This window comes from Hyaena hyaena, unplaced genomic scaffold (genome assembly GCF_003009895.1).
Source record: "Hyaena hyaena isolate Hyena2069 unplaced genomic scaffold, ASM300989v1 scaffold_485, whole genome shotgun sequence".
Lineage (NCBI taxonomy): Eukaryota > Metazoa > Chordata > Mammalia > Carnivora > Hyaenidae > Hyaena > Hyaena hyaena.
In genome coordinates this window covers 1,140,005-1,153,728 of record NW_024081115.1, presented here as the reverse complement: position 1 = coordinate 1,153,728, position 13,724 = coordinate 1,140,005, and positions in this window count along the sequence as shown.

Sequence of the window (13,724 nt, the reverse complement as noted above, 5' to 3'; positions counted from 1 at the left end):
TGCATACAACAAATTGCACATAAAATGCATTTATCCATTTTACTGTTGATACACATTTTAATTGATTCCAGGATTTGTCTGTAAATAATGAAGCCACGATAATCATTAGTGTGAATGTCTGTTAATGGTATATGGCCTCATTTCCATTCGGTAGATTGCTGGAAATGACACCAGTGTTAGAATATGCGTATGTTCAGTTTAGAGGACGCTGGCATATTTCCGAAAGAAGCTTGCTAGCAGTGTTTAAGAGCTTGTTTCTCATTTGTTAGTGACAATTTTCTTCTATATTGATTTTTAGTCTATTCCTATAGGTGTATGAGGGGATTTCATTTTGATTTTCATTTGAAAATCACTGACAGCAAATAACACAAAGTCCTTTCTTATATGATTATGAAGAATGTAGGCATCATTTTCACTGAATTACCATTTCAAAACTATTATATATCATTACATATTATATGATATATGAAAATTACTTGAGGAACAAAAGTCTTTAATTTTAATGACATCAAATTTATTTTTTATTAAAATTTTTAATGTTTATGTATTTTTGAGAGAGAGAGAGAGACAGTACAAGCTGGGGAGGGGCAGAGAGAGAGGGAGACAGAATCCAAAGCAGGCTCTAGGCTCTGAGCTGTCAGCACAGAGCCTGATGTGGAGCTCTGTCCCACGAACTGTGAGATCATGACCTAAACTGAAGTCGGACGCTTACCTGACTGAGTCACCCAGGTGCCTCTTATTTATTTATTTATTAAATAAAATGTTCATGTGTGTTTAGTGTGATTTCATGTCCTTTGATAAATCTGTGCTTATCTCAGGGATATGAAGGTACTCTGTAACGTTATCATTAATATGTTTTATGGTTTTACTTTTCACATTCCGGGCAGTAGTCCATTTGGAATTGATATTTATTTATGCTGTAAGATATTTTGCAATATCTTTTTTCTTCTATGTATCAGTTAAATCCAGCACCATTTAATAAAAAGACCATTCTTTCTCCAACCACATGTCAGAGACAGCCTGTTAAATCCAGTGACCATATTTGTGTTGAAATGTATCAGTAATCTATTTTTTTCCAATTTTTGTTTTTTTGCTCTTCTGTCACATATACCAATTTGTTTTATCTATTATGACATTATAATGAATCTTGATGTTTGATGATATATGCTTTCCAATTTTTATCTTCTTTAAGCTTATGTGGGTTCATCGTGGTACTTTCATTTTTCATCCAATTTGAAGAATCAGCTTTCAATATTGACAAAGATTTTTTTATTGGGATTTTTATTAGGATTACATTTGGCAACACATGAGATGTTTAGCTATATTGGGCCATACAATTCTTGAACATGGTATATATTTCCATTTAATTAGGCCATCTTTAATTTGGTACTTTTTGGAGTAACATAATTGTAGATGTATTCCTAGGTATTTGATGTTTTCTGTTGTTTTTACAAGTGATTTCTTTTTAAATTGTATGCTTTAATTATTTGAGACTACAGTGACTTCGTTTTATTCAGTGAGCTGTTAAATTCATTTATTATATTTAATATCTTATCTGCAGGTTCTTTTTAATGTTCTACATTAAGGGACAGCAAATAAAATATCTTCATTTTCTTCTTCAGACAATTTCAATTTTGTTTCTTTTTCTTTTCTTACTAAAATTCTAGAAATTTTGGTCAAACTTGAATGGAAGTGGTAATGATGAATATTTTTATCTTATTCTTCATTTCAGAGGGAAAACATTAAAAATTTCACCATTAAGTATAAACTTCACTGCTGCTTGTTTTAAGATATATTTATGAGGGGCGCCTGGGTGGCTTAGTCGGTTAAGCATCCGACTTTTGCTTAGATCATGATCTCGCGGTTTGTGGGTTCGAGCCCCGCGTCGGGCTTTGTGCTGACTGCCAGCTCAGAGCCTGGAGCCTGTTTCAGAGTCTGTGACTTCCTCTCTCTCTGACCCTCCCCTGCTCACGCTATCTCTCTCTCTCTCTCTCCTAGAAATAAATGAAAAACATTTAAAAAATGTATATTTATGAGATTTATATTTTGACAGGGGTTTTGTCCTTGATGTGTATTGTGTTTTATCAGATGCTTTTTGTGTTTCTAATTGAAATCATCATGTAATTTTTCTTTTTCACTCTGTTAAAGAAATAATTGAATTTTGAAAGTTATGCCAACCTTGTAGTCCTGAACTAAATTACACATGGTCAAATTTCAGACCGTGTTTCAGATTTTCCTTTTTACATACTGCCAGATTCAATTTATTGATATTTTAAGATATGTGCATATATGCTTATGAGAGAAATTTTATAAACCTCCTTCTTCCTTGAAAAGCCTTGTCAGGTATTAATAATGCCAATAGTAATACATGTCAACATTAGTATCATAATCCTGTGGGACTCATAAAACAAATTCTTAAGTAATTATGATTTCTTCCCCTGTGTTGGTATTGTCTTTTTCATAAATCCATTGATGAAGCATGTCGTCAAAGCATTTTCTTTGCAGAAAAGTCTGACATAATTCAATTTCTTTCTCAGATAGAGAATTTTCAGATTTTCTTTCTCCTTCTTTAAGCATTATTTGATTTTCAAGGAGTTTTAAATTTCATCTATATTTTCAAATTCAATTGAATAAACTTTCCCTAATATTATCTTACTTTCTTTTTAATATCAATAAGATCTGTAGTGATGCCCTTTTTCCATTCTATTCCATTCCATATCCTCTCTCTCCCCCTATTTCTGCCTCCTTCCCTGAGTTTTTAGGGTATTATCAATTCTGAGAATATATACCAATTTTTTCTATTCTATATCTTTTCTAATATATACCTTCCTATTTCATCGCTTTCTTTTCTAAAAAGTTTCTGTTCTTATCTTTGTTGTTTCCTTCTTTCCCCTTTATTTGGCTTTAATTTACTAGGTTTATTCTTTTTAACTTCCTGAGTCATTGATTTGTAGCCTTTTTGAAAAGCTTATGCACTTAAGGATATAATTTTCATCTAAGCACTGCTATAGATGCAATTTGTGTATCCTGCATTATGTTTAGAAACATTCGATTAAAATATTTCTTAAAATATCATTCTTTTACTATGAGTTGTTTAGAAGTGTTCTGATGAATATTTGAGAATTCTATAGTTCTTATCTGTGTTGCTGTATTCAACTTTAATTTCTTTTGTCAGAGAATATACTTTGTATAATGTCAATTCTTCAAAATTTACCAAGGAGCTTGAGTTGAGATTTACTTTATGGCTCATACATAATGTTTGTAACAATTGTCTCATGTACAATTAAAAATAATGTGCCCTACATAGTTGTTGATTGTATATAAGTTGGATTTCTTCATATGAAATTTAAATATTTAAATTATTTATTTTTCTAATTTTTGTGTAAAACTACACAAAAAATTCACTGTCTTTACCATTTTTATGTATACAGTTCAGTGAAATTAGTACATTTATATTTTTTGTGTAACCCTCAATACCATCCATTTTGAGAACTTTTTTCATCTTGAAAAACTGAAACTCTATATACATTAAACAATAACTCACCATTCCCTTTTCCCCTGTCCCTGGTGACCTCCATTCTACTTTATATCTTTATGAATTTAACTACTATCAGTACCTTATGTAAGTGGAATGAAACATTATTTATCTATTTGTGATTGGCTTATTTCACTTAGTATAATGTTCTCAGGTTCATCAATGTTGTAACCTATGACAGAATTTCCTAACTTTTTAAGGTTGAATAATATCTTACTGTATGAATCTGCTATATTTTGCTAACCTATTTATCCATTAGTGGACACTTGTATTGCTTCCATGTTGTAGCTATTGGTAATTAATGCTGCTATGATGCATTGGGGTTTACAAATATCTCTTCAAGACTCTGCTTGAAACATTTTGAGGATACACCCAGACCTGGAATTGCTGGACCATATGATAATTCTATTTTTAATTTTTTGAGGAAGTGCCGTACTGTTTTTCAAGTGGCTGGATCATTTTACACCCCATCGATATCTCACAAATGTCCCAATTTCTCTACATCCTCACCAATGCTTGTTATTTTCTGACCTGGGGAGGTATTATGATTGTAGCGACTCTAATAGTTGTGAATGGTATATCACTGTGGTGTTTCATTTAAATTCCGTTCTCAATTTCTTATGCATATATTCTTTAACTATTTTCCTTGTGGTTACCAAGGAGCTTACATTTTAAATTATTATTTTATTATTTTTTAATGTTTATTTATTTTTGAGAGACAGAGAGTGACAGAGCGCAAGCCAGGGGGGCAATGAGGGAGACACAGAATCCAAAGCAGGCTCCAGGCTCTGAGCTGTCTGCACAGAGCTCGACAGGGGTCTCAGACCCATGAACCGGGAGATCATGACCTGAGCCTAAGTCAGACATTTAACCAACTGGGTCACCCAGGAGCCACTAGTCACTTCTTACTTTAGTGTGTTTGTCCCAACCTTGGGAATCTCTGTCTCTTGCCTTGTACAGAGAAGTCAATTGTCTTATGGAAAAGTAGCTGCAGAGTAGTTTACTTTTCTCCAAAGAAATACCTTCTGCAGCATTTTGTGCCTTTAATTTTTCATGTCCCAGCATGGCTACAATAGCACTTGAATCAAGACAGATACTAGCTTTGAGTAAACCTATTGACATTTACGACCAAACCACAAAAGCCATGCAGTGTCATTTCCTTTGGAGTTTATTGATCAAGGCATTTAAGTAGATCCATCCAGTTTATGGGAAAGGAAACATAGATCTACCTTTCAATGGAAAAGTAGGAGTTAGGTTAAAAACGGGTGCAGCTACCTTTCAAAATTACATTCTGCAATATCTAGGTTATTAGGATCATTAGTTGGCTGCATAATGATCCCCAGATAGCTCGTAAACACTATTTTTGAGTGTTCCTGTGTGTATGGAAAGGAGATTAGCATCAGTAGACTTAGTAAAGAAGATTGTCTTCACCAGTGTGAGTGAGCATCTTACAAACCCCCGAGTGCTTGAACAAAACAAGAAGGTGGAAGAAGGGTGAATTTTCTCTCTCTGCTAGAGCTGTCTATATTCTCCTGCCTTCATAGATCGGTGCTCCTCGTTCTTAAGGCTTCAGACTCAGACCAGCACTTATGCCATCGGCCTATCAGACTTGAACTGAACTATACCACTGGCCTTCCTAGTTCTTCAGTTTGCAGATGGCAAATCATAAGACTTCTCAGCGTCCATCTTTGTGTACCCAATTCCTATAATAAATCTTTCTATAGCTGTATCTATTTATATCCATAGCTATTGGCTACCTGGAATATGATCTTTCTACACAGATCAAATAAAACCTGACTTACCAATTGGAATATATCACTTTAAAATAGAAGTAAAAACACAAGTTTCCAAATTTTAATTTTAAAGCTCACATCAAGGTAAAGCAACAGTAAAATATATGTGGCAACAGGATTCCCTTTGGCTTTAGGGAGACTATAATTCACCAAAATGTTTATATCCCTGAGATGATTTATTTGTACTATGCCTCTGAATTTTCCCTTCTGTCTGGAAAAATAGTTCCTCTTGTTGACAAATAAAAGGAATCATAGCCAGAGCTAATAAATCTTAGTTAATGGCTCTGAGTAGATATTAGCTGTAGATTATGCCTTGTCACAATGCCATTAGCCCAGTTATATCTTGCTACTTAGGGAAAAGCTTTTGGTTGGAAATTTCTATCCTCAGAAGCCAATGGACTTATATATGTGATGTTAGCTAGTCTTTTGTGAATGTGTGTGTGTGTGTGTGTGTGTGTGTGTGTGTGTGTGGCTTAAATTGTAGAATTTCATCCATTACTCTCCGTACCCCATCAGAATAATGAGAGAGAAATAGTCATTATGAAGTGAGAATGATGTTTCAGGAATCAAAATCTACATTATATCTTCAAATCATCAACCCCCTTCTCACTTAGGCCTCTTCTCCTCTCCACCTTTCTGTACTTTTCCTTCAGGGTTGCCTTTGAGATTGACTATTTCTTCCTTCTTCCATTTATTTTCCAATTCTACAGAGTTTATATGACCCTCCTACCCCTCATATAATCCTCTTTACTTTTTTTTGAAATCCTGATGGTATTTGTTTTCTGTAAAAAAACAAGCAAACAAAAAAAAAAACAGCTGTCATGTGATTTAGGCTAATGCTATAATAAAAACTTTCACCTGTAAGGTTTACTTGTAGCAGGGTTTATAGGTAACCTAGTTTCTTGTTACATATTATTCCATTTAATTTAATTTTTTTAAGTTTATTTATTTATTTTGAGAGAGAGACAGAAAGACAGACAGCACACAAGCAGGGGAGGAGCAGAGAAAGGGAGAGAATCCCAAGCTGGTTCTGCACTGCCAGCTCAAAGCCCAATCCAGGGCTTGAGCTCATGAACCATGAGATTATGACCTGAGATGAAATCAAGAGTTGGGCACTCAACTGACTGAGCCACCCAGGTGCCCTTCATTAAACTGTTTTAACATAGATTTTGTAATCCAAATGTAAATATAAAAATTCCAAATGGTAGTTTTCTATACCTTGGAGTAAAAATGGTTATCCAGATGGTAAGGATTAAAAGGTTCATCTAGCTAGGTATTTTTCTATACCCTTGGAATAAAAATGGTTATCCAGATGGTAAAGATTAAAAGGTTCATCTGGGGGCGCCTGGGTGGCTTAGTCGGTTAAGCGTCCGACTTTCGCTTAGGTCATGATCTTGCGGTTCGTGGGTTCGAGCCCCGCGTCGGGCTCTGTGCTGACTGCCAGCTCAGAGCCTGGAGCCTGTTTCAGTCTGTGACTCCCTCTCTTTCTGACCCTCCCCTGCTCACGCTGTCTCTCTCTCTCTCTCCTAGAAATAAATAAAACATTAAAAAAATTTAAAAAAAAATAAAAGGTTCATCTGGCTAGCAAGAGACTTGGAAAGAATAGCCTAAAATCTAAGAGGTGACAGTGCTTAGATCTAACACATGACTGAGAATAGTGCCTGCTCCTGGTAGCCAGACTGGAAAACCATGATCCACAAGACAGTGGGGAGCATTACACAGTGGGGTGCCTCTGTAGTCAAGAATAATCATCCCTAGACTGACATTGCTTTAGTTTTGCCAAAAAAAAAATCACGAAAACAATATCTAAAAGAATCAAACTACTTCTAAGTAACTTAAGCTCAATATTTTTAGGCATACCAAACACCCAGCACTCCAGCAAGGTAAGATTTACAATGTCTGGTATCCAGCTAAAGTTTACCAGGCATACTAGGAAAATAAGATCAATAATGAGAGGACAAATTAGTCTATTTAACCCAGTGTGGATATTGGAATTCACTGTGAAATACATTAAACCAGTTAATAAAAATGATTTCCACTTCTGGTTTCAAGTCCAATATGTAAAGACCTTGGAAGTTGCCTTTCACATCCTTAGAACAAGCAAAAACTGAACAAACTGATTATTACTGATTTTTCTTGAAACGTACAGAGGTGAAGTAGCAGGATAAGCTACCGTCCAAAATTCTGAAGAGGATGGCAAATATGGAACACAGCTGAGTTCATCTTACCTGAGCAGAAGCCGCTGGAGCAATAAACAGGTAGGAAATCTTAGTGATAATTTTGTCAAATTTACAATAAACCAGGGTGATAAACTCTTAGGGGCTGCCGCCTTAGGGAGCCACCAGACTTCCAATGGTCTTCGGCTCCAAGTAAAACACAATTTCTCACTGTGAAGAGCCAGGAAGAATCCCCATGGCTCTGGCAGGAGGAGGGAAAAGTAACCAAGTTGAATTATGCCTACACTGTTGTCCTCAGCGTAGACTTCTTTAGAAGTCTGTTCTAAAGAAAACATTACCCATCTCCAGCCCCACTAGTCTTTCTGACTCACACTTGTGGAGGACACAGGACACAGGACCTCTATAGACTGACATGTACACATAACAGAGTTTTACCTCTCCCACACCTTAGTGCCATTTCCACAGGCTTCTAGTATAATAGAATAATAGTGGATTACAGGCAGAAGAGAAATTATGCTGGGTAGAGTTAGCCATCTGTGCAAAGGAATAAAAAGCACCAGAAATGGTAACTACACACTTAATTTGTTTCTTATCATTTAAATGGACTCTAAAAAAACCACAAAAAATAAAAACATGGGGGCGCCTGGGTGGCTCAGTGAGTTAAGCATCTGACTTTGGCTGAGGTCATGATTTTGCATGAGTATGAGCCCCGCATTGGGCTCTGTGCTGACAGATCAGAGTGTGGAGCTTTGGGGATCTGGGAGCCTGTCTCCCTCTCCCTCTGCTCATATCCTGTCTGTCTTTCTGTCTCAAAAATAGATAAACATTAAACAATTAAAAAAATAACCATGGAATGTGGAACGTAAAACATATGTAAAAAATAAACATAAGGCAATAATAGTACAGAAGTCTGCATGGGAGAAATAAAAATAAACTATTTTAAGACACTTACAATGTAGATGAAGTATGATATCACTTGAAAGTAGACTGGTAATTTAAATGTGTATACTATAAAACATAAAATAAGAACTAAAATAGTAAAGACTAGGATCAAACTCACTAACGAAGTAGATGAAATGAAAAACTAAAAAAATATTCAATTAATGCAAAAGAAGACAAAGAAGGAAGGGAGACAAAAAAGAAATGGAGCCAACAAAATGTATAGTAAACAATACATTTGAGCATAACTATAACATGAATATATTAACTATAAGTAGCTAATTAAAATATCAAGATTTAGATGCTTGATAAAAGTGTAAAGCCAAACTATGTACTGCTTACTAAAAAGAAATCTTACTGCACCTGGGTGGCTCAATCGGTTAAGTGTCCAATTTCGGCTCATGTCATGATCTCACAGTTGGTTAGTTTGAGCCCTACTATTGCCTATTTCAGATTCTGTGTGTCTCTCTCCCCCTCTTTCACTTGCACTCTTTCTCTCTGTCTCTCAAAAATGAATAAAAAGTAAAAACTTTAAAAAAATTAAAAATAAACACTTAAAAGAAAAATGTTAGAACTAAAACATAAGAAAAGTACACATCATGATAAAGCTAATCAACAGAAAACTTGAGTGTCTACATTAATATCAGATACATTAGATATTAGAATAAAGAATATGCGTAAGGACAAAGAAAGTAATTTTAGAACAATAAAATTTGATTATTTAAGAGGACTTCTTTAAAAATCTATTTATGTACCTAATAATAAACCTCAAAACATAAAGATGCAAAACAATAGAAATAGACAAGTACACAAGTCAGTATTTGCAACTGGAGATTTCAGTAACCCTCTATCAGCAATAAAGCAAATATTTAGAATGTCAATAAAAATTTAGAATATTTCAATGGTATTATAAAGCAATTTGACCTAATCGACATTTATGAATATCAGAATACTCATTTGCTTTTAAGTACATATGGAATATCTACCTAGGATATATTTTAGACCATTAATCATATCTCAATAAATTTAAAAGGATCCAATTTTTACAAAATATGTTGACTGGCCTGTATGGGACTAAGTTATTAATCAATAAGAGGAAGACATTCTAAATATTTGGAAGTTCAATAATAGGCAAGCAAGTAACGAATGGATGAATAAGAAACCCAAAGGAAAAGAAAAAGGCACTTTAATGAAAATGAAAACAAAATATTTGTGGGATGACACTTAAATATTATTTACAAAAAAATTATAGCATTACAGGCCCATATTAGAAAAATAAAGTATCAAAACAATGACCTCACTTTTCAAGAGAACAATTAATTAAAGAGAAACAGTTAAAACCAGAGTAGGTACAGGAAAGGGAATAATAAAGTTCAGTGAATAAATTAGTGATACCAAACACTGAAAAAAAATAGGAAAAAATTAACGAAACCAACTGGCTCTTTGAAGAAACCAATAAAATTGATAAACCTCTTGCCAAACTGATCAGAAAAAAGGTGACAAAAAGAACCAATGTCAATGCTATGCCCAGATCACGATCTCCCCAAAATCCCAAGACCACCAAGGAGTCCGAGTCACGTATGCAAGAACAAAGGGCGTTTATTCGGGCTTAAGCTCGGGCTCCCAGACCTCACCAACGCAATGGATCCGTGCTAAGAGCCCCGAACAAAGGAGGAGTAGGGTTTTTATTAACTCTAGGGTGGGGAAAGGGGTGATGGGCAGAGACTACAATGTGATAGGACAGGGTGATGGCAGAGGTTGTTACGGCGCAGAGGGATTGGTGAGTTTAGAGCAAGGTGGGCCAGAATAGTGGCCGGAACGTCTGGTACCTCCCAAACTCCAGTGATTGGTTCGGACACAAGGAAGGGCGGTGGCTCAAGCCTGCTGAGTCAGGCCTCAGAGACTTGGGTCTTCTAATCTCTGCGGCCTTCTGAAGCCTGTCATAGCGCTGGTTTGGTTCTTCAGTCAAGAATCAAAGAGGTCACATCATTACATAAACTACAGATTTTTAAAGCATAGTAAGAAAGTATTGTGAATAATTCTATACTATTAAATTTGAAACTATAACTGAAATGGCCAAAATCCTTAAAAGACACAAACTACAAATGTTCATTTAAAGAATAAATGAATATTATGAGTAGCACCATATCTTAAAGAAGTTGAATTTATAAGTAAAAAATCTTCCCACAAAGAAACCCTGAAGCCCAGATGTCTTCACTGGATAATTCTATATAACATCTCAGATAGAAATAATAAATATTCCACACAAATTTATCTAGATAATTAAAGAGAAGCAAAATAATTTCTAACTCATTATATGATACTAATATTACTTTGATACTAAGACTAGTATCAAAGACTAGGAAAAAAATGTTAGGAGAAAAAGAACCTACAATGTGATATCCTTCAAGAACATAGATGCTAATATTCCATATGAGAGTTGAGCAAGTGGAATCCAATGATACATAAATATAATAAAACATCATGATGAAGTAAGATTTATCCAAGAAATTCGTGATTCATTTAACACCCAAAAATTAAACAATGTAATATTGGAACACAACCGCACTCATTAACTTATGTATTGTCTCTACCTTCTTTCACACTACAATGGTGGACTTGAGCAGCTGGGAAGAAATATTATGGCCTGCAAAGGCTAATATCTCATATATGGTCCTGTCAAGGATAGGTCTATGTTGAGACTCTGAAAATCTACGAGAAGGCTACTAGAACTAATAAGTGAATTTAGCAAAGTAGCTGGATACAAGATCAACACACACAAATTTCCGTTTATTGGGGCACCTGGGTGGCTTAGTCGGTTGTGTCCAACTTCAGCTCAGGTCATGATCTTGCAGTCAGTGAGCTCGAGCCCCACATAGGGCTCCATGCTGACAGCTCAGAGCCTGGAGCCTGCTTTGGATTCTGTGTCTCCTCTCTCTGCCCATCCCCTACTCACACTCTGACACTCTCTCTCTCTCTCAAAAATAAATAAACATTAAAATTTTTTAAATTTCCATATATCATCAGAAAAACATAGGGAATTGAGGGACACCTAGGTGTCTCAGTTAGTGAAGCATCTGACTCTTAATTTCCACTCAGGTCATGATCTCAGCATTTGTGGGATTGAGCCCCACATCGGGCTCTAAGTGGCAGCTTGGAGCCTGCTTGGGATTCTCTCTCCCTCTCTCTGTCCCTCCTTTGCTAGTGCTCTCTCTCTCTCAAAACTAAATAAGTAAACTTTAAAAAAAAATGGTAAATTAGAATTTTAAATGTAATGGAATTTTAAACATGAAAGTATGAACAATTTAGGAATATTTCTGATAAGAAAAGATGTGAAAAACCTGTAGACCAAAAGTAGCAAAACAATTTTGTGATGTATTAAGAAGACCTAAATAAATGGAGAAATGTACTATATTAATGGTTTTGTAAATACTGAGTGTTGCTATGATGGCTACTCTCTAAACTGATTCTTAGCTTCAATGAAAATCTAATCAAAACCAAAAGAGGCTTGTTTGTTTGTTTGTTTGTTTGTTTAAAACTTGACACATTGGTTGTAAAATTTCTACGGGTATACAAAGGAGTTCGAAATACCAGACAACTTTGAAGAAGAACAAAGTTGGTTTGTTGGGAAAAGATTTTAATATATAGAGAGAGCTTCATATTCTACTTTGCCCATAGTTATTATTAGTGGTGTCTACATGACAGCCTTGGGTAATTTAAATAAAGCCAACATGACTGAGCCTTGCACCAGTCAGGAATTACTTCTCTGGAATATTGCGCACGAAGGTCAAAGCCGTCAACTATTGGGGTGTACTTAATACAGCTGGCCCAAGAGGAAAAGCAGTGTTAAATAGACATAAACCCAAAAGTACCCAATACTTGCGCATACCATTGAATATAGAATAAGAGTTATTCAGAAAAAAAGAAGAGCAAGTGTTATCTAAAGTCCACCGGTTGAAGAAAAAGATGAAACTTTGGGGCGCCTGGGCGGCTCAGTCGGTTAAGCATCCGACTTCGGTTCAGGTCATAATTTCATGGTTTGTGGGTTCAAGCCCTGCATTGGGCTCTGTGCTCGCAGCTAGCTCAGAGCTTGGGGCCTGTTTCGGATTCTGTGTCTCCCTCCCTCTCTGACCCTCCCCTGCTCACACTGTCTCTCTCTCTCTCTCTCTCTCTCTCAAAAATAAATAAAACATTTTTAAAAATTTTTTAAAAAAAAGAAAGAAAAAGATGAAACTTTAAACAAATATTTAGAATTTTAAACAAATGGAGCATACAAAGAGGAGAAGATTGGCAAAAATACAAATATAACCCAAACTGTAAATTTGGATTGTTCACAGGACACAGACTTGAAAGGTATGTATAAAGAAGAGTGAGAAAAAAACTTTTTTTTCCTGCAATGTTATTTACAGAGAGTAGCTTTGCTAACTTCATCAATTAAAAAAAAAGAAATTGGTTGTATTCTATTAACACCAGTGCCAGAAGACTAACATAATTATTCTGCCTTCCTCCTTATGTAGAAAAAGGGACGGATTTTCATCCACATTTGATGCATACAACAGATTTCATAGACTAAGGAAGATGCAACTTGGTCAGTGCCTGTTTGGGGAATTTGTTACTGTTCTGGAACAATGTTTATTTGAGTTATGAACTTTACCCTCGAAATGCTGGCTGCCAGGAAGTTTGCCTCTGGAGATCAAGTCCTAACTTTTTCTGCATGTTGGCAATGACAGCAGAAACACTAACAATAACAAAAGTAGGTCATTTTTGTGAGGGTTATGTCTAGATAGTGAGTGCAGAAAATATGAAGGAGGTTATGGAATATTGATATAAAGAACAACCTCAACTCCGTGTTTGAAAAAGCAGTTCTGGAAAATTAGAGCTGTCAGGGTAAATGAATTGTCCAACAAATGAAAAACAGTTGCACATGAAACATGAACTAGCAAATAAATTTCACCAATCTCTTTGACAGTTTTAATAGAGCCATCAATTTACATTTGTGACATAGTATTATACAAAGTAAGTAAAACAGACATGACCATATATTTGATGAACAATCGGAGACAGAAAATTCTCCTTTCTATAGAATACATTTTTCTGGATACATAATTTATCGTTTCACATTTATCTTGGCATCATCAGAATATATAAGATATTTTATACATCTGGGGTTTTCAGGTATGTTACCAATACATTTTGATTTGCGGATAGATACTGATGGTTAGCATTTTTATGACCATGTCTCATTCATCTTTGCTTTGCAAATTACCCCATTCTACTTTG